General features: G+C 33.4%; 1 pseudogene; it reads left to right on the top strand.

Moving 5' to 3' along the window:
• Positions 1–12,874: 12,874 nt before the first annotated feature.
• On the top strand, positions 12,875–15,389 carry LOC111886041 (high mobility group B protein 1-like; annotated as a pseudogene).
• Positions 15,390–20,434: the final 5,045 nt, after the last annotated feature.

The following is a 20,434-nucleotide window of genomic DNA, read 5'->3' as shown; positions in this document are numbered from 1 at the left end:
TTAGTTTTAATGTGGAAGTTTACCATGTTGTTCCATCTTGTTGATAGTGGTAGCTAAGTCTCCTATTTGAGCTTGTATGTTATAGAAGGTATTCTTTGTCTCTTGTTGTAATTGCATTTAACTTTGAGCAAGAGAAGTAACAAATTCTTGAAGACTCATTTGATTGGTACCACTCTTTTGTGCTTGTTTCTTTGGTTGTTGGTAATATGGAGGAGGTAAGGTGTTTTTGTTGTTGTATATTGTGGTTAAGCATGTTGTGGATAGGGAGGTTTTATGATGAATATTATGGATATTGGGATCTCATCAAAGCATATTGTGGAGCTTGCTTTGGTGGGTATTGGTTTTTTGGGTTATTCCTCCCATCTGAATTGTATGTGTTTTGAAATCCTATGGATCATGGTTGACCCTGATATCAGCCCATTACATTAACATCCTTTCGTTCACTCCCAAATATGGGACACTTATCTGTATAAGGGACTTTCCTTTACAAAGACCACAAACCATCAATTGTTGACAACTACCCGGCACTATTTAACTCAACACGTTAGTCAAACTAAGAGCTTTGATTCCAAATGTTAGGAGTGGATAACTTCACCAATAACTTATGGAGAACTTCTATTCATATCATTTCAAGCTCCAAAGTTTCTTTGATTTTGAGAAATGGTACCAAAAAGAGATCGTATTTCCGGTGGTGTCTTGTTAAACATGTCACTACCACTTGAAGCATCAATCATCCTCAAAGCCTTTTCATTCATACCCTTATAAAGTTATTGAAGAAGTAGTTGTCTGGGTATATTGTCCATAGGACAACTCATGCATAAGTTGTTGAGTCGCTTCCATAAATCATGAAATGTCTCATTCTCCCCTTGACGAATCCCTAGAATGTCACTCATTTGACTTGATATTCGAGAAGTAGGATAAAACTTGATATTGAAAGCTTTAAGTAACTCTTTCCATTTGTGGATAGATCTCGGTGGTAAGTTGAACAACCGCTCTCCAACTTTATCTTCCAAGGTGAGTGGAAATGAGGTTAATTTGAAATCATCCAATTTCACATGTTCGAGCAACATACTAATACATATCATATGAAACGACTTCAAGTTCCTTTGAGGATCTTCCCTATATAAACCATGGAACTTGGTCAGTTGATGTAAGAAACTCGATTTCAATTCGATCCCTCGACAATTTGCGGGATAAACAATACCTAGAGGTGTGTGAGTAGTATCTGTCTCCATCATTTTTCTATGTGTCAACTCTTGAGGGTGATTGGGTAAAGGGGTTGGGATTTTGTTGCATATAATTGGGAGTTTGTTGGTATGGCGGGTATGGGTATTGTTGTAGGTGATTGATAATTTATGGTGGATAAGTTTGATAGTTAGGGTATTGGTTGTAGAGGGGTTATTATTGTGGGTATATAGTATATTGGTACATTTGAGGTTGTTGGTAAATGAGTTGTTTTTGTTGTTGATGTGGATGGATTGATGTTGTTGAACTTGAAGAACTTGGTTTGAGGTTGGTTGTTTTGGTGGTTGTGATGGTTTTGTGGTTGTTGGTAATTTGGTTGATTTGGGTTAGGAGGGGGAATTTAGGATTCTCATAATTTCAACGTGGTGGCACATCTACGAGAGGTACTTGGTGTTGTTGTTGTATTTGTTGTTAGGGTGGGGTGCTGGCATCTTGATTTTTTGGGTTGGGATTGTGAGGTGGAGTTTGATTCATTGCTATGTCGGTAACAAATTCGCATGTATAGCTAATTTTTTCAAGCGAAGTAAAACTAGACAACCAAAATTAAACTAAAGGGGGTAGGGTGTTGTGATTTGTTTGAAAACTAAGAGACTTGAAGAATTTAAAATGTTTGCAATTAAGCCAGACGGTGATATTGTCAAATATTATAGAGAATTTTCCAATTAATGCAATTCAACACCATGAATACTTACTTTTTTTATCATTAGGATTTAATATGTAAGCATACCATTCAACCCAAATTGGTATAAGAAATCATGAATTATGATATATCAAAATTCATCTAAGGTAGTATGGAGGTTGGGGAAGCCCACAACACTCCTTCTTAATCAAAATCAAGGATTCTGTTGAAGCAATTGAACCCAAGAAAATTGATTAACCTTAAGAATGAATGAACTCTGAATTCCTAGAGGATGTCAATGCTTACACAACCTTAAAAGAGTCATTAATCATAATCTAGAGATGATTTCTACAATCATAAAGCACTTGCTCTATATCAATTCAATGATACATTACTTAATAAAACAAATAAACTAACAATTACTCATCAATACCTAGCATAAAATGAAGAACTATGAACCATTGGCATAAGCTAAATGACAAAAAAAACTTGAATCCTTCAAAACTCATAAATATTCAGGGGTTTTAGCCCAAGTCAACTAAAATAAAGTACTTAGCCACTCATGGCAACAAAAACAATGATCACAAAAGTGTTTAAACATCAAAGAATATTTAGCAAATCGATGATATTATTATTATTATTATTATTATTATTATTATTATTATTATTATTATTGGTGTTGTTGACTAAAAAGGGTAATATATTTTTTGATTTGTACACATTCAATTACTAAGTTTTTTTCGTCTACATTTGCCCCTTTAACTTGTTTAACTATACATATCCAATCCTTATGACCGGTTACTCCAGGCAAGTCGGAAAAAATGACTTAATAGTGTAATATATTTCTCACTATATAAACATTTACTTCTTAATATTTTTTTTTTCACATTTAGTCCTTAAAATTTTTATTTGCAAAATAAGTCCTTGTTGATTAGGTCTTGTGTCTGGGGTTGTTGATACTTATAGCCAACGTGTGCTCAACAACTTGGTTGATTAGATCTTGTGTTATGAGCATCATAGCTTCTTTATCGAATCTAGAATTTTAACGAGCTTTATATCCACAAGTTCGTATTTGAGTCTACTATAACTTTTGTTTTAATTGTTCCTGTTAAAAAGTAATATATTATTATTTATGATCTTTATATACATGCATTCTTTATAAATATATGTATGAACATTATTTTTATAAAAATGTAAATAAAAACGGGAGTAATCTAAACGGAAGTTGTAGTAGACTCAAATATGAACGTGTAGATATAAAGATCTTTAAAATTCCATATTGTAAGAAGAAAGTTACGACGTTTAGAATACAAGACCTAAGTTAAACCACAAAACCTAAGAAACCTATGACGCAATGATCATAACCATCAAGAGCCTCAGATACCTCAATAATGATTGTCTAACGTAGAATATCATATGAAAAACTTAAAGAAACCGGTCTTAAGTACTGAATGTTTACAAAAATAATAAAGATTTATTTTACAACAGAAAAATGTTAAGGACTAAATATACAAAAAAATTATTAAGGACTAAATGTGTAGATATGAGAAATATATTATCTTATTAAGTCATTTTTCAACTTATTTAAAGTATCCGGTCAAAAAGACTGAATATATAACAAGTTGAAGAGATAATGTATACGAAAAAATTCAATAACCAAATGTGTACAATCAAAAAATATATTGCATTATTATTATTATTATTATTATTATTATTATTTATTATTATTATTATTAGATTAATACATCATGTATTAACAAAAACATAAGGTAGTGGATTGTGATTGAAAGACCCATTTGGTAGTGCGTACGTTGCGTTTATGATTAAAGCCGATGTGAACACTCGGTTGTGTTCTAGACTTAAAGCCAATGTGAATTATGAGTGGTGGTCTCAATATGACTACTTTCTCATGCTTATTTGCTTGTATATATGATTTTTACATTTTTGTATTTATTAACAACCATACCATTTAAATTTACAAATAAATGGTATCTACATCTTAAACAATTATTAATATGACTACCTTCTTTGCAAGAATAAACAAGGATTTAGGCCTGGCAATCATGTCGTGGGTTGGTGGGTTAGTAGGTCAAAATATGTTAACTCAAACACGACTCATTTAAATATACATGTTACGGGTTGGCGGGTTTGGAACATAAACTCATATATGACCTGCCAACCCATTTATTTATACGGGTTCACAGGTTGATGGGTTCGTGGATCAGATTTGGGTTTGTGGGTCAGATTCTATAAATAAAATTGACAATTAAACTTGAATAAATTCTTAATGGTTGATGCAAACATATATGAATATTAGACACTTAACTACTTAAATATTAATCATCCAAATAAGAATTAAAAACATTCATAGAAACATGTTCAAACTAAACATTAATACAAACATAGATAATACTTATTAATTATTGATATTTGATACATAAATACATTTAAAAATAATATATATATATATATATATATATATATATATATATATATATATATATATATATGGTTAGGTACATGTGAGACGACCTAATTTTGTGAGACCGTGAGACGCATTTTTTAATTTTTTTTAGTTAATTCAAGTTCCGAAAATAATATTTAAAAAAAGAATTTTTGGATTTTTTCATTTATTTTGCATTTTAAAATTATTTTTTAGAATAAATAAAGTGTAATATTCTTTTAGAATATTTCACGTATTTTAAAAAAAAACGGGATTTTTTTTTTATTTTTTTTAGTTAACTCAAGTTCCGAAAATAATATTTAAAAAAAGAATTTTTAGATTTTTTCATTTATTTTGCGTTTTAAACTTATTTTTTAGAATATGTACAGTGTAATATTCTATTAGAATATTTCACGTATTTAAAAAAAAAACGAGATTTTTTTTTAGTTAATTCAAGTTTCGAAAATAATATTTAAAAAAAAGAATTTTGAATTTTTCCATTTATTTTGCATTTTAAAATTATTTTTAGATTTGGTCTCACGGACTCACAAAATTAGAATGGTCTCAAATAAACCTGAACGTATATATATATATATATATATATATATATATATATATATATATATATATATATATATATATATATATATATATATATATATATATATATATATATATATATATATATATATATATATATATATATATATAAACTGGTTGGCGGGTCAACCCGTTTATTTTTTGAGAAACTCATATAAGACCCATTTAATAAACGGGTTGATGGGTTGGCGGGTTGAAAAACTCAACCCAACCCATTTATTTCGTGTCGTGTTGTGGGTCATGTCGAAAATTATCAGCCCTACAAGGATTCAAAGTAAATGTTTTAACTCTAGACTTTTTTTTAAATGCAAATCTAATCTAATCTTAAACTACTCTTTAACTTCGCATATATCCACGACGGGACCAATCCTCAACCTAAAAGAGAAAGAACGACACCAGACGCCGCTAGACTAGAAGCCTTTTGATAACTCTAGGAACTTTCTATTAAATAAAATTTAACATCATTTTTTTTATACATGTCACGAAGTGGTATCCGCACTATTACGATCCTAAAAGATACATATGTTGGAAAAGAAATTTTGTGCCGAGTTGACTTTGTAAATTAAATTGTTTTGCTAAATAGGTGTTTTGATATTCCTAGATCCAAGCCGATGAAGTTATTATTTTCCATCAATAAAAAACATCAACATAAAATACCTAAATATTGATAGTTAAGGCGTGTTTTGGATTTGTTTATTTTAAGTGTTTGCTAGCTTATTACCATTTAACATCGTTAATAACTAATTTTTATTTTTTTATTGTTAGGAAATCTATTAAAAAAAAAATTCATATATTTGGGCTCTACAAACAAAAAAATCACCTTTGATTTTATTTTTGCAATTTAATCGTTAAAAGTTGTAAAAAAAAATATTTGCAAAATAATCATTGGAACAATTTAGTATCAACTTTAAGAGTTAAACTAGAAGAAAAAAAAAAAAACCGTGGATGAGTTTTTCGTTAATAAGGTTAAAGTTTGAGAAGTTTTTTGAAAATTTTCTTTTTTATATTTACTAATTTTATTCGAAGAAAACTTATATTTATTTTTTTAAAAACTCGAAATAAAGTCATTTTTTATTAAAAAAACACAATAATAATTTATATATCATTTTTGGAATTTTTTATGATTCTCTTGACTAAATATAATCACTACAAATATAAAGATATCATCTATATTCTATATAACTTAAGAATACTTTGTTGATTTGTCCCAAGAAGTGTATTTCTATGTCAAATGATACTTTAATGTTGAAGTGTTAGGTCATAGGTGTAAAACGTTTACCATAAAAAAAAATAACTTACTGAAGCTCATTTCACAATCGAAAGACGCTTAAAAAAAAAATAAAAGCTTATCAGACATTGATATTCCTAAATGGAACTTCATTATATATACGATGTGGCCTAGAAACACATTTCTTACTACAAATCAACAAAAATCGGTTTTCATCTTCATCAATGCTTCATATTTGTCAAAAAAAATTCATTTTAACCTTTAATCAAGTTTTGTACTCTCTTATTCGGTCATCATTGCCATAAAAGCCCTGATATATACAAATCACCACTACCATCATTTACCACCAACAAAACCATCATCACCATAAAACATCGGTAGCCCCCATCAACACCATCTCCAACCAAGCTTCTATATTCTTCATTTCCGACCCACCATCATCACCATCGTTCATTTACTATTCTTTTTTTCTTTTACAACCCTAATATAAGAGGGCTTTTTTGGAAATAACTCAAATATAAAAGCTACAATAATTATAAAAACACATGTTAAATCCAATTAATATGACATGTTGATTTGTCGTAAGGAATGCCTTTCTAGGACACATATATCAAGGAGTTCTATTTATGAATTGTATTTAGATTGTATATTTATGATTGTACTAATGATGTTTATTAAAAAGACTCACAAAAAATCCCAAAAAATCAAATATAAATTATCATTATTGTTTTTTTAATAAAAAAATATTAGCCTTATAGCAAAGTGGACGTGGATTGTATCTTTATTTATGTTTTTTAATAAATAAATATAATATTTCTTCAAATAAATTTAGTATATATAGAAATAAAATCTCCAAAAAAGTCTTTAAACTTTAACCATATTAACGAAAAAGACATCAATTATTATTTAACCTTATTAACGAAAACGACATTAATTATTATTATTATTATTATTATTATTATTATTATTATTATTATTATTGCAATTTAACTTTTAAAACCGATACTAACCGGATATAATGGTTGTTTTGCAAGTATTTAAAGGTTTCAATTGATAAATTGAAAAAAAAAAAAATAGAGCCAAAAACTATAAGTGTTTATTGACTTAAATGATGAGATTTTGATAAGTTCGTTCTAGCTTATCTAAAATAGCATATAACATATAACATATTTAAACTAATTTACCATATTAACCCTATTCTTATATATATATATATATATATATATATATATATATATATATATATATATATATATATATATATATATATATATATATAAAAGATGGCCACTTTTTAGCAATAGTGATCATCTTGATTTTTTAGCAAAGATGGCCCATGACTTTTTTATATTTTTAATGGTTCAGATTTTTGGAACTAAAGATTGTGATATTGACAATTTGGTCTTTAGGGTCGTTTTATGTCAATATCTGTAATCCAGTTCTTCCATCCATCATTCCTTATCCTTATCCACAAACTTCCTTATCCACAAATCGAACTGATACGAGTTATGAGTTGTCGACTCCTCTGTTATACCACTGAATAGTGCAGTCGATCGATCGCTGAGTTCGCTTCTACTACTCCGCCATAGCCGACGCCGCTGACTTCGGCTCTGCCACAGATCGTTGAGTTCACTTCGATCGTTTGTCTCCATCACCTTTGTCCACCTGTCCTTTTGATTGTCTTCTTTTTTCTAATCAGGTTTCGAGCCCACACAGAGGCAATAGATCGACCCGGAGGGTTTTTCTATTCGAGTATGGTTTAGTGGGAAACAGTGTCGACAGTCCGATGAAGAAAAAGCACGCGAGATCTGAATCACCGTCTTCCTAGCCATCGTCGGTCACCGCGTATTCTATTCAGGTAATAGATGAAGATGTTGATGGATTTTAGTTCCAATTCTTAATTCATCACAATCTTCATCTCCACCGCCACCGCCATTTACTTCGCCATCTCTGCTTCTTATTTTTATGTGGGTGGAACTCCTACCGCTTTTTATTTTTTTCTGTATTTATATTTCGAATCAATGAATATGTCGGGTCGCCATTACTGAAGGTCTGGTTCATGGCTTCAATATCTCTAGCTGTCTTTTGGAATTCGGAAGCAACGATTGTCGACTGCGACGCATCTATGGCTGCTGATAAAGAAGCCGTTGAGGGATGTTGCCACCATCGAATGTTCAACACGAAGATTTTGGTCTCAGATAAAGGTATTAATGTTTTTTTGTTCATTGGTTTCTAAATTTGTGTTTGGTTCTTAATTTGGTTTAACATTTCTGAGTTCCTTTGTTTCTTATGTACATAGAACCGGCTGAGTTTGGAAATTGGATGTTCGTCGATTATCCCCAGAGTCTTCTAAAAAGGTACTTTCATCAACTATTGACTTAAATTGAAAGTGTTATTGACCTGCTTGAGTTTCCATTTTGTCACTCTTTTCGATTGACGGTTGTTGGTGATTTTATATCACTAATATTATTTAAGTGTAATGGGGTTAATTTGTTGATCAATGTCACTTTGACAATTATTGAACAAATTAGTATGGTGCGAAGTGCACATTTGTTTGATTTTGTCATTGTTGAAAGTATACTGCTATTTAGAGGTGAAGCCCCTGAACTGACGGGGGTCCGGGGGCAGCGCCCCTGGGAGCGGGGTCTAAGGGGCGGCAGCCCCTGGCGGGGTCCAAGGGGCAGAGCCCCTGGCTGGGGTCGTATTGTGTTAAAAACACCCGATTTTGTGATCCTTTTAATAGACCTGGTTTTATGGTAGTTTATGACAGGTAATATGACCGTTTTTGGACAGGAAGTTATTTAGATATATAACTACCATATGGCAGTTTTAAGACAGAAAGTTAGTTTTCTGTTATATATGATCAATTTCGGATTCTCTTTTGGGTACAGATTCATAACATCTTCTTCATTCTATATTCTACAAAATTAGTGAGTTTCATCCGATTAGAGATTTTGAGTGTACCCTCGAAATGATTTAATCTGAAAGTGTTTCACAACTCTCACTGATCCAAGTATATCTATACCCTGACAATCTAACAAAGATTAAAGCATTCTGTGATCATGACAAGTGGTGATTCTGTGAAGGAAATGACTAGTAAGTTTGAAAAACTGAACAAGTTTGAAGGGCAAGATTTTCGTAGATGGCAGAAGAAGATGAAGTTTCGCCTTACCACTCTGAAAGTGGTGTATGTTCTGAGTACACCCATGCCAGTCTTACCAGAATCTGTTGAAGATGAACCTTTGGAGGCAACAAGAAGAAGATCAAAGTGGGAAAATGATGATTACATATGTCATGGTCATATTCTCAATGGTATGTCTGACTCTCTTTTTGATATCTATCAAAATTTCGAATCTGCAAAAGAACTATGGGATTCTCTTGAATCCAAGTATATGGCTGAAGATGCTTCTAGCAAGAAGTTTCTTGTCAGTAACTTTATGGGTTACAAGATGATTGACTCCAGGCCTGTTATGGAACAATACCATGAAATGTTAAGGATCTTGGGACAGTTTGCTCAACATAATCTGAAAATGGATGAAGCCATTGTTGTGGCTGTGATCATTGACAAACTGCCCGCTTCCTGGAAGGATTTTAAACACAATCTGAAACATAACAAAGAGGAATTGACTTTGACTCAACTTGGAAGCCATTTACGGATTGAAGAGTCCTTAAGGACTCAAGAACTTGATAACAATCCCAAAGGCAAGAACCAAGTTGGTTCCTCTTCTATGAACATGGTGGATGGAGAAGGATCAAAGAATCAAAAGAAGTCTAATGGAAAAAGGAAGTTTAAAGGAAAGGATGACAAGTCTTCCAACAATAAGGCTAAAGTGGTGTGTTGGAATTATAACAAACCGGGTCACTTCAAGAAAGATTGTCGTTTGCGTAAAGTGAACAAGGATGGTGCAGGACCGAGTGGATCCAAGGATCCAGAAAAGCAACAAGGTTAGATTTCTGTATTTATACAGAATTCTAAATATATTCAGAATTATATTTCTGTGATTTCTGAAGCATTTTATGTGCAGGATGATAATGTTGCATGGTGGGTTGATTCGGGAGCAACAAGTCATGTTTGCAAAGATCTATATTGGTTCAAGGACTTTCAACCAATTAATGATGGATCTATTGTGAAGATAGGAAATGTTGCAACTGAACCAATCAAGGGCATAGGATCTGTTTTACTTACTTTTACTTATGGGAAATGTTTGTGTTTGAACAATGTTTTATATGTTCCAGGGATTCGTAAGAATCTCGTGTCTGAAATTGTATTAAATAATTGTGGTTACAAACAAGTGTTAGAAAGTGACAAGTATATCTTGTCAAGACATGGTTCTTTTATGGGATTTGACTATATATGTAATGGAATGATTAGGCTTAATATTAATTATCCTTCTATTGATAATTCTGTTTGCATGGTTTCTAGTAGTACTATCAATAATTTTCATAAATCTGAATTATGGCATGCTAGACTAGGACACATTCATACAAGAGAATAAAAGACATGTCTAAAATGAGTTTAATTCCTGCTTTTGATATGCAAAATAATGAAAAATGTAAAACATGCATGCTAACTAAAATCACTAGACAACCTTTCAAAGATGTTGTTAGGGAAAGCAAGGTGTTGGATCTTATACATAGTGATTTATGTGATTTTCATGCAACACCTTCCCTTGGAAACAAAAAGTATGTTGTTACTTTTATTGATGATGCATCTAGATATTGTTATATCTATTTGCTACATTCTAAAGATGAAGCACTTGATAAATTTAAATTTTATAAACAACAAGTTGAGCTTCATAAAAATGAATTAATAAAAGTATTGCGTACTGATAGAGGTGGTGAGTATTATGATCCACTTTATTTTGAACCAACTGGAATAATACATCAAACCACAGCTCCATATACACCACAACAAAATGGTGTAGCTGAAAGGAAGAATAGGACTTTGAAAGAAATGGTTAATTCCATGTTGTCGTATTTTGGTTTAAGTGAAGGGTTTTGGGGCGAGGCAATGTTAACTGCATGTTACATCTTGAATAGAACTCCAAATAAAAGGAGTAAGAATACTCCTTATGAACTTAGGTGTAAAAAGGTACCAAATTTGAGTTATCTCAAAGTTTGGGGATGTAGAGCAGTTGTAAGGCTCACTGAACCCAAAAGGAAAACGTTGGGTGAGAGAGGTATAGATTGTATCTTTATTGGATATGCTGAGCATTCCAAAGCATATAGATTCTATGTTTTAGAATCTAATGACTCTGTGTCTGTAAACACAGTGATAGAGTCAAGAGATGCTATTTTTGATGAAGAAAGATTTACATCTATACCTAAACCAAGGGACATGATTCATCAATCTTCCAGCAAGAGTGCTAATCAAGCTGAAGATGTTTCTGGTGGTGCAAGTTCTGTACCTGAACCTAGGAAAAGCACCAGAGCTAGAAAAGCTAAGTCTTTTAGATCTGATTTTCAACTATATTTAGTTGAAGGAACAAGGAATGAGACTATTTCTCAACATCAATATTGTTTTAATATTGAAGAGGATCCAAAGACTTTCAGTGAAGCTATGGCTTCTAGGGATGTACATTTCTGGAAAGAGGCAATTCATGATGAGATTGATTCTATCATGCATAACAATACTTGGGTATTGGCTGATTTACCTCCTGGTTGCAAGGCATTAGGATGTAAACGGATCCTCAAAAGAAAAATGAAGGTGGATGGCACAATAGATAAGTACAAAGCCAGATTGGTTATCCAAGGCTTTAGACAAAAGGAAGGCATTGATTTCTTTGATACTTATGCTCCTGTTGCCAGAATTTCTACTATTAGATTATTATTAGCTCTTGCAGCTATACATAATCTTGTAATTCACCAAATGGATGTGAAAACTGCATTCTTGAATGGTGACTTGGATGAGGAAATATACATGAAACAACCTGAAGGGTTTGTGATGCCTGGAAATGAACACAAAGTGTGCAAGTTAAAGAAATCATTATATGGTTTGAAACAAGCACCAAAACAATGGCATCAAAAGTTTGATGATGTTGTCTTGTCTAATGGTTTTGCATTAAACCAAGCTGACAAGTGTGTATATAGCAAATTTGATACTTCTGGTAAAGGAGTCATGATTTGTTTATATGTAGATGATATGTTGATTTTTGGTACTGATTTAGAAGAAGTTGATAAAACCAAGAAATTCTTATCATCTAGTTTTGATATGAAAGACATGGGGGAGGCTGAGATAATTCTTGGTATAAGAATTAGAAAAGGAAACAATGGGATTTCAATTTCTCAATCACATTATATTGAGAAGATATTGAAAAAGTTTAACTTTGAGAATTGTTCTCCTGTTAGCACTCCTATAGATCCTAGTCTTAAGTATCTACCTAATAAAGGATCTCCAGTGTCTCAACTTGAATACTCAAGGGCTATTGGTTGTCTAATGTATGCCATGATTAGTACTAGGCATGATATAGCATATGATGTGGGAAGGCTTAGTAGATATACTAGTAATCCCAGTTCACATCATTGGCAAGCTGTGAGTAGAATGTTCAAGTACTTGAAAGGGACCATGAATTATGGTTTAACTTATAGTGGATATCCTTCTGTTTTGGAAGGTTATTCAGATGCCAGCTGGATTAACAACTTAGAGGATCACTCCTCTACAAGTGGTTGGGTGTTTCTTCTTGGAGGACGTGCTATTTCTTGGGCATCCAAGAAACAGACTTGTATTACTAACTCAACCATGGAATCTGAGTTTGTTGCATTGTCTGCTGCTGGTAAAGAAGCTGAGTGGCTAAGGAATTTGATTTATGAAATTCCACTCTGGCCAAAACCGATATCTACCATTTCTATCAGGTGTGATAGTGCTGCAACCTTGGCTAAGGCTTATAGTCAAGTGTATAATGGGAAGTCTAGACATTTAGGTGTTAGACATAGCATGATTCGTGAGCTCATCATGACTGGTGTGATATCTGTGGAGTTTGTGAGAACTCAGATGAACCTAGCCGATCATTTAACCAAAGGGTTAGCTAGAGATCTTGTGCACAAGGCGGTTGTAGGGATGGGTTTAAAGTCCACCTAAAATCTTTTATATTAAGATACCCAATTCCCATCTAATACAACATTAGATGCTGAATTCAATGTGGAAAGCTTGATATTTGAAGATTGGAACACATTGTTATCATCATCCCAAGGTATGTGTTCAGTACTGCAAGTTAAGGAGGTTGAAATTTAATTTCTTAATAGTTCTTTGAAAAATTGCATATGCAGGTGCAAGAACAAAAGAACTACCTATATAAGCATGAAGTTTAGTTGCTTCAAGAAGTTGGGACTTGGCTTTGATATGCTTATTGAAGGATGGGACACAAGCTAGTAAAATATAGTGTCAAGTTAGAATTTTGAGAATGAAAACTGTTGTGTATATTATCTTCATATATTCACTTAGAATAGAAAGGGTTCAATCCTAAGTGACACTCTGATATTCGAATATTTGGAATGAATACTATACTAATGTGAAATTCAATCGTTACGATATTTCATTTATGCATCAGTTTGTTGTTGTTATGATTTATTTTAAGTTAATCAAGATTACACTTAAATGGGGGAGGTTTGTTGGTGATTTTATATCACTAATATTATTTAAGTGTAATGGGGTTAATTTGTTGATCAATGTCACTTTGACAATTATTGAACAAATTAGTATGGTGCGGAGTGCACATTTGTTTGATTTTGTCATTGTTGAAAGTATATTGCTATTTAGAGGTGAAGCCCCTGAACTGACGGGGGTCCGGGGGCATCGCCCCTGGGAGCGGGGTCCAAGGAGCAGAGCCCCTGGCTAGGGTCATATTTTGTTAAAAACACCCGGTTTTGTGATCCTTTTAATAGACCCGGTTTTATGGTAGTTTATGACAGGTAATATGACCGTTTTTGGACAGGAAGTTATTTAGATATAAAACTACCATATGGCAGTTTTAAGACAGAAAGTTAGTTTTCTGTTATATATGATCAATTTCGGATTCTCTTTTGGGTACAGATTCATAACATCTTCTTCATTCTATATTCTACAAAATTAGTGAGTTTCATCCGATTAGAGATTTTGAGTGTACCCTCGAAATGCTTTAATCTGAAAGTGTTTCACAACTCTCACTGATCCAAGTATATCTATACCCCGAAAATCTAACAACGGTTTGGTCGTCTTTAGTGTTTATAGTTCCTCTATATGTATTTTTAAGTAGTTGTAAAAGCTTAATTAGGTTTTCATTCCAAGTTGTTTTTCGTAATCGATTCACTTCGTTTTCCTTTCTTCTTTTATTTCAACTTTTGTTGATTTATAGGGTTGTTAAATGTGTAATCGGTGTTATATCACTGTTTGTGTTCCTTTTGCTGATACATTGCACATGAATTATGAAAGGTTGTTTTGATCTCAATTCTCAAAGCAAATTTCTAATATTTGAAGCGATTTTGTTTGGTTTGTGGATATGAAAGGTGCAACAAACAAAGACACATTGAAACCTGTTGATGACAAGTTAGTATTGTTGCATATCACAAAAGTGATTTTTAGCTATCAATCAACTCAATGAATAGTCCTTTCCAATTTGTTGTTATAACTCTTCTTTCAAAATTTAACTTATATTATGTTTTATAAACGTAAAATCTTCTCTTTTACAGAAAGGTGGGGAAGAAAAAGGCTGTTGGAAAAGGTAAGGCTAAAGGAGGGAAAGCAGAAAAAGATCCAAACAAGCCAAAAGGCCTCCAAGTGCTTTCTTTGTTTTCCTGTATGTGTATAGTTTCTTTTTTCATGTTATCATGGAGCTCAAATATAGCTGCTAATTGAGGACATATTAATGTATTATCATTGTAGTGAGGGGTTCAAGGTGATATTCAAGAAAGAAAACCCCAACATAAAGGTTGTTTCAGCTGTATGCTCTTTCACTCATCCATAAAAGGTTTTGACATCGTTTTAATCTTGATTTTATGCGATTTCTAGGTTGGGAAAGCTGGTGGAGAGAAATGGAAATGTATGAGTGCATCTATAAGTATTTGTGATCTGAAATTTTACTATGATTGGTGTTTTGTGTTTAAGGGATCACTTATATATTTAATCTCCTTTTCAGGAAGAAGCTCTATTTGAATCCAAAGCTACAAAAAGAAAATCTGAGTATGAAAAATTGATGAATGCATACAACAATAAACAGGACTATGATGCTGATGAGGAAGCTAACAAGTCAAAGTATGAAGTAGATGAGGAAAGTGGATAGGTACTCTTTGTTTATAAACTTTTAGGGTTTATTTCAACAAATTTAAGCCCAATTTGGGAAGACTGGTAATTTTGTACTGTGTTTGACATACAATGAGTTGTGATCGATGTTGATGGGAAAAAGACGTAAATACCCTTCGTATATCAAACATAGACCTTTTTCTTCTTTCAAATGGGACTCTTCAAAACCAACCCCTCTTCTTCTCACGGCTGTCTTTACTTTAATGGATGCTACTAATTTGGTAAGTTGTTTTTTTTGTTGTCATCTACTGATATTGCAAGTATTGCAATTTTAAATGGTTAGTTGCCTTAAGGTAACCGGCCTTTGACAGAAAGATGCGGCCTGATATCGGTCTTTGATGTTTATTTCTCATTAAATAAAGGTGGAAAAGATAATGATGTATCATCTGCATCAAGGTATGATTCCTTTTATGCATCTTCAACCTATATTTTTGTATGGTGTATTTTTGTTATACTCTTTAACTTTATAATTCAGTCTTTGTGATTGGGCACCCATTTGTCTACAAATGATATATATATACATGAGTAATTAGATTTTATTTATATGTATGACTAATTAAATCGTGTATGCGTTGCAGTTTGAAGCCATTGGAATTTGAGATTCAGAATTATGCCAAAGGATGATGAGACTGAACGTACAGTAACTGCTTCACGAACATATGCACCTTCTAAGGGACAATATCAATGTTTTGAAATATGATATTACAGAGGAAGGAGGTTATTTTGTTTTATGTGTTTTTTGTCTTCTTATGTTTGTTGTGTTTATTGTCTCTGTATTACAAAGCAAAGCAAGTGTAGCAATCACACACATAAATCTAAACTGGGATGGAAATCCTCAAAGGCTGAAAAAAAAAGAGAGTATTCTTTAACCAAAAGTCTTATAAAGCTACTCAAAAATTACAGAAGAAATCATGAGGTAGACATTTTGACGTTTCTATAGTCTTTTATAAAGGTGTTATCTTATAAAAATTTTACTGATGGCATACACATTGATGCAGATTAAAAAATTGATAAATGTGGGTGTAATTAGCCTACCTAACGTTGGCAAAATTAGCCTAATTAATAGTTTGAAAATATGTTATGATGCCAATGTTGAGGCTATCCATATTTTGAATCAAAAACTTCGATTTGGTGCCATCTGGACATAAAGATTTAATCAGAATTGTCACCAACAAATCGTTTTTGTTTGCTGTTATTGAAGAAAAGGATGATTCTGGTTTGTGAATTTGCATATTTGTTGATTTTGTTTATTTGTTATTTTTATCACCTTTTTTTCCAAATTAAACTGCATTTTATTGTTAAGAGTTTCCTAAAAAGTTAATATTTTGCACATAATTGATAGTTGAGTCATCAGGTTGTATAAACAAATTGTGTATGCAAGAGTAGCTACATAAGACCGACCAAACAATAATCTTATATCGTCATCTAAAAGTGTAAGCATGTTTTCTATTTATCATCATAAACACTGCCAATTATGTTAAAAAAAACTACCATATAACAATACTCAAACTATAAACAGATAGTTGATCAAATAACATTTACAAGGAACAAACAGCGGAAAAAATTGTCGCATCCGACCCCCGCAACACGGGGGCTCCCCACCTAGTTATAACTATATGTGTACATATATTTGCCCTTTATTTGTTATTTTACATATATAAGTAGAAATTTTAGTAAACTACCGTGTTTGCTATAAAGAAAAATTATATATGGAAAAGATAATATACACTTGAAGAGAAATATATACCCCTTACATCCCATATTTACTGTCCACTTTTCATTTTTAAAGTTTTTATTCTTCAACTTTGACCTTAAATATTTTCATTCGTGTTATATATTACTTTGTAACGACCGGGTTTCAGGGCTAAGCATTTTTGACGATGTAATAGTCTAGGTCAACTCTTGTAACTCTTTTTGAAGTAATAAAGATGAAATATTTGAGTATTATGTGAATTATGTGTATTTATGTGCTTATTATTTAATTATAAATGTATAATTAATAAAGAATAAAAATAAGCGTCAAAATTAAAGTATGAGATAAGCCCGATATCTTTATATAAAGTTGTAGTGGTCGAAACAAGGATTCCGGGGATATAAAGAATGCCGAAATCCGAGTTATAACAAAGAAGTTATGACCCGTTGAAGTTTCGCGACGGAACCGACACGATACCGGGAAGCGTAAATAGTGAATTTACGATAGAGCGAGATTTAGCCTTAGCGATCTAAACGAAATTCGTAGAATATGTTAAACTAAGAACATCGATAAAAAGAACGCCCAAGTCTGACTCCGTATGAAGAAGTTATGATTTTTCGAAGTTTCGGATTAGCAGTGTACAGCCCGAAATTCGAATATTAGATCGAGCGATTTTTAGCCGACAAGACCTAAACAACAATTGAAGATCTTGTTAAAAATAGCGTAACGAGAAAAAGATGGGCGAAAACGGACATCGGATGAAGAAGTTATGAGGATTTAACGGACCAATCCTGTCCCGGCCTGTTAATAATATAAAATTTAAAATCGAGTCAAAATTAGCCGACGAAGTTTAAACGACAGTTGTAGAGTACGTTCCCAACTCCGCGTGGATATAAAGAGCGTCGAAAACGGAGCTCGTATGTGAAAGTTATGATTTTTAGAAGTTGAGAGTGCAATTTGCGAAATCTGATGCTAGAACGATGACGTGGCAAGATCCCAGCCGTCGCTTGCTAATCACGGCTCGCTTCGGATGAAGGAAACGTCGCCTCTCGGATGCCCAGCGTTCGCATCGGACGCCCAGCATTCTCCTTACGTGCGTACTTCAGCCTCCTGCGGTCCAGCTTGAGCCACGTCGCACCGTTCGGAGATTGCCACCTGTTGATCTTATCCGAGCCACTACGCCCAACGTAGGTCCGAGTTACACCCAGCGTACCGAGGCCTCGCAGCCTATAAAAGAGAACCGGGGGCAGCCTTATTTCTTGCACCTTTCCACCTTCTTTCTCTCACTAGTTTCTCTCTCTAGCTCCTTTAAACCCCCCCCCCCCCCCCCCTTAAGCCATAGATAAAACCCCTAGCTCCCGAGGGAAGCCCCGAGGCTCCCGGAGTCCCGAGAAAAAGAGTCTTTCGGTTTCGAAATGCTGCTCCAAATAAAGTTCCGGTTTTCGTTAAAATCCGCTGTATGTGAGCTACGCTTACGCAATTTTTAATATAGCTTTCAAATAATTATAGGAATGTTATTAGGTCCTTGAAATAATTATTTGGGCTATTATTATAAGTTATATTGAGTGTTATTTAACACTTATATAATAATAATAGTCAGACTATTAATTTATCGCAGTTATCGTTAGACTAAACCCTAGTGGTATTGGTACTAGGTTTTATCGAAGGAAAATTGTTTTGAGAGTATCGAAGCGTTGTCCGAGTGCTGAGTCGCCACCTTTCAGGTGAGTGCATAGTTACTTTTAGCTTACACATAGATATGAAGTATTTTATATAAATTACATGCTATATGTGCATATTATCTGAATACTTGCTATCTATGCTGGATGAACGTTTTTATACATGTTTTCAATGATTTAAACTGTATATGTATTTTATATCTACGAAAATGTTGGGGTAAAACATGGGTAGATGTAATAGGTGATGTGTGATAAAATGATGAGAGGCCTCGATGTTGATGTTGTTGATTCTGTCATCTAGCGGAGTATAGATGACGACCACGGACTCTTCTAGACAATCCAGTGGAACGCTAGCAGGCTCGCAACCTGTTGGTGTTTGTGAACGATGTGTTCACCGGTATACTCCATCCCCCACATGGTTGCCTTTAGGACATTTATTGCTAAGGAATCCCCTTAGCAGTAGTGTCCATCCCGATGATGATCCTTAGGCTAGGTCCCTTATGATAGGTGTTTAGGGACGTAAAGTGGGGATAACGGGAATGGGTAATCGGGTTATTGTTGATTGATGAAATTAATAAACTTATTTATTATGGGTTGAAAACCCTATGTGCTCACCAGGCTCCCCAGCCTGACCCACTCAGTTTCTTCTATTACAGGTAGTGGCACATGAGCATAGATGTGATGTTTTGGGATGAGGGATTACGGATATAGGCCTGTAGATACGAAATAATGTAGTAAGGCTTATATTGTACTGTTTATGATTTTGATCTATATCAAACATGACATCCCAAGTCTTTTAATGAAATACATTTCCTTGGAAATGCTTTTGATAAATCTTTATCATATTTTCTTTTGGGACAAATTCCGCAACACTTTGATTTAAAATGTTACTCTGATTTTCAAACAAAGCATAAAGAAAATCGGTTTTTTCTGGCCGTGAAAATGGGGATGTCACAGTTGGTATCAGAGCATTAGTTTAAGCGAACTAGGAATTTGTAGGATTTCTAGACTTAAACTTAGAATTGTAAACGATGATTGTGAGGTGTGAGCACTAGCTTATTTTAGGAATTGTGCCTAAAATGCTTTTATGTGCTAAATGCTTTGTGCATGATATGCTGTTATTTGTTCGGATCTATGGTCTGTTGCCGACTGGATCTGGAAACCTTACGTGTTTAGGATTCTAAACATACGACTACGATATTATAACTAGCATGTAAACGTTTTGGAGTGATAAGGACGATTTAAACGTCTATCCTAAATAAAGAACTAAATTCACCTTATTCGGTGTATAGATATAGATGGCAAGGACCCGTAGTGGAAACGTAAACGCAAATAGAGATAGGAACCAACCCCAGTGGTTCAGCAAATACCTGTTGTAGAAGAAGTTGCACCTAAGCTAGTCACCATGGCTGGAGTTCAAGCCATGATTCGGACTATGCTAGTTGAACAAAGGGAGGAAATTAGACAGATGCTCCATGAAAATAGGGACGAACCTACCATACATGTTGAACCGACGGAGCCAGTTCCCGAGCAATCTGAGGAAGGGAACTACAGTCGCCAAGTGAGTCAAGTAGGGACTCAAGGTGAGTAAAGGGATGGCCCAGAAGGGAGAAACAACAAGGATGGGCGGATGTACAAAAAATTCTTGGGTGC

Source organism: Lactuca sativa, chromosome 1, assembly GCF_002870075.4.
Source record: "Lactuca sativa cultivar Salinas chromosome 1, Lsat_Salinas_v11, whole genome shotgun sequence".
Classification (NCBI taxonomy): domain Eukaryota; kingdom Viridiplantae; phylum Streptophyta; class Magnoliopsida; order Asterales; family Asteraceae; genus Lactuca; species Lactuca sativa.
This window is presented reverse-complemented; position numbering and strand designations above follow the sequence as displayed.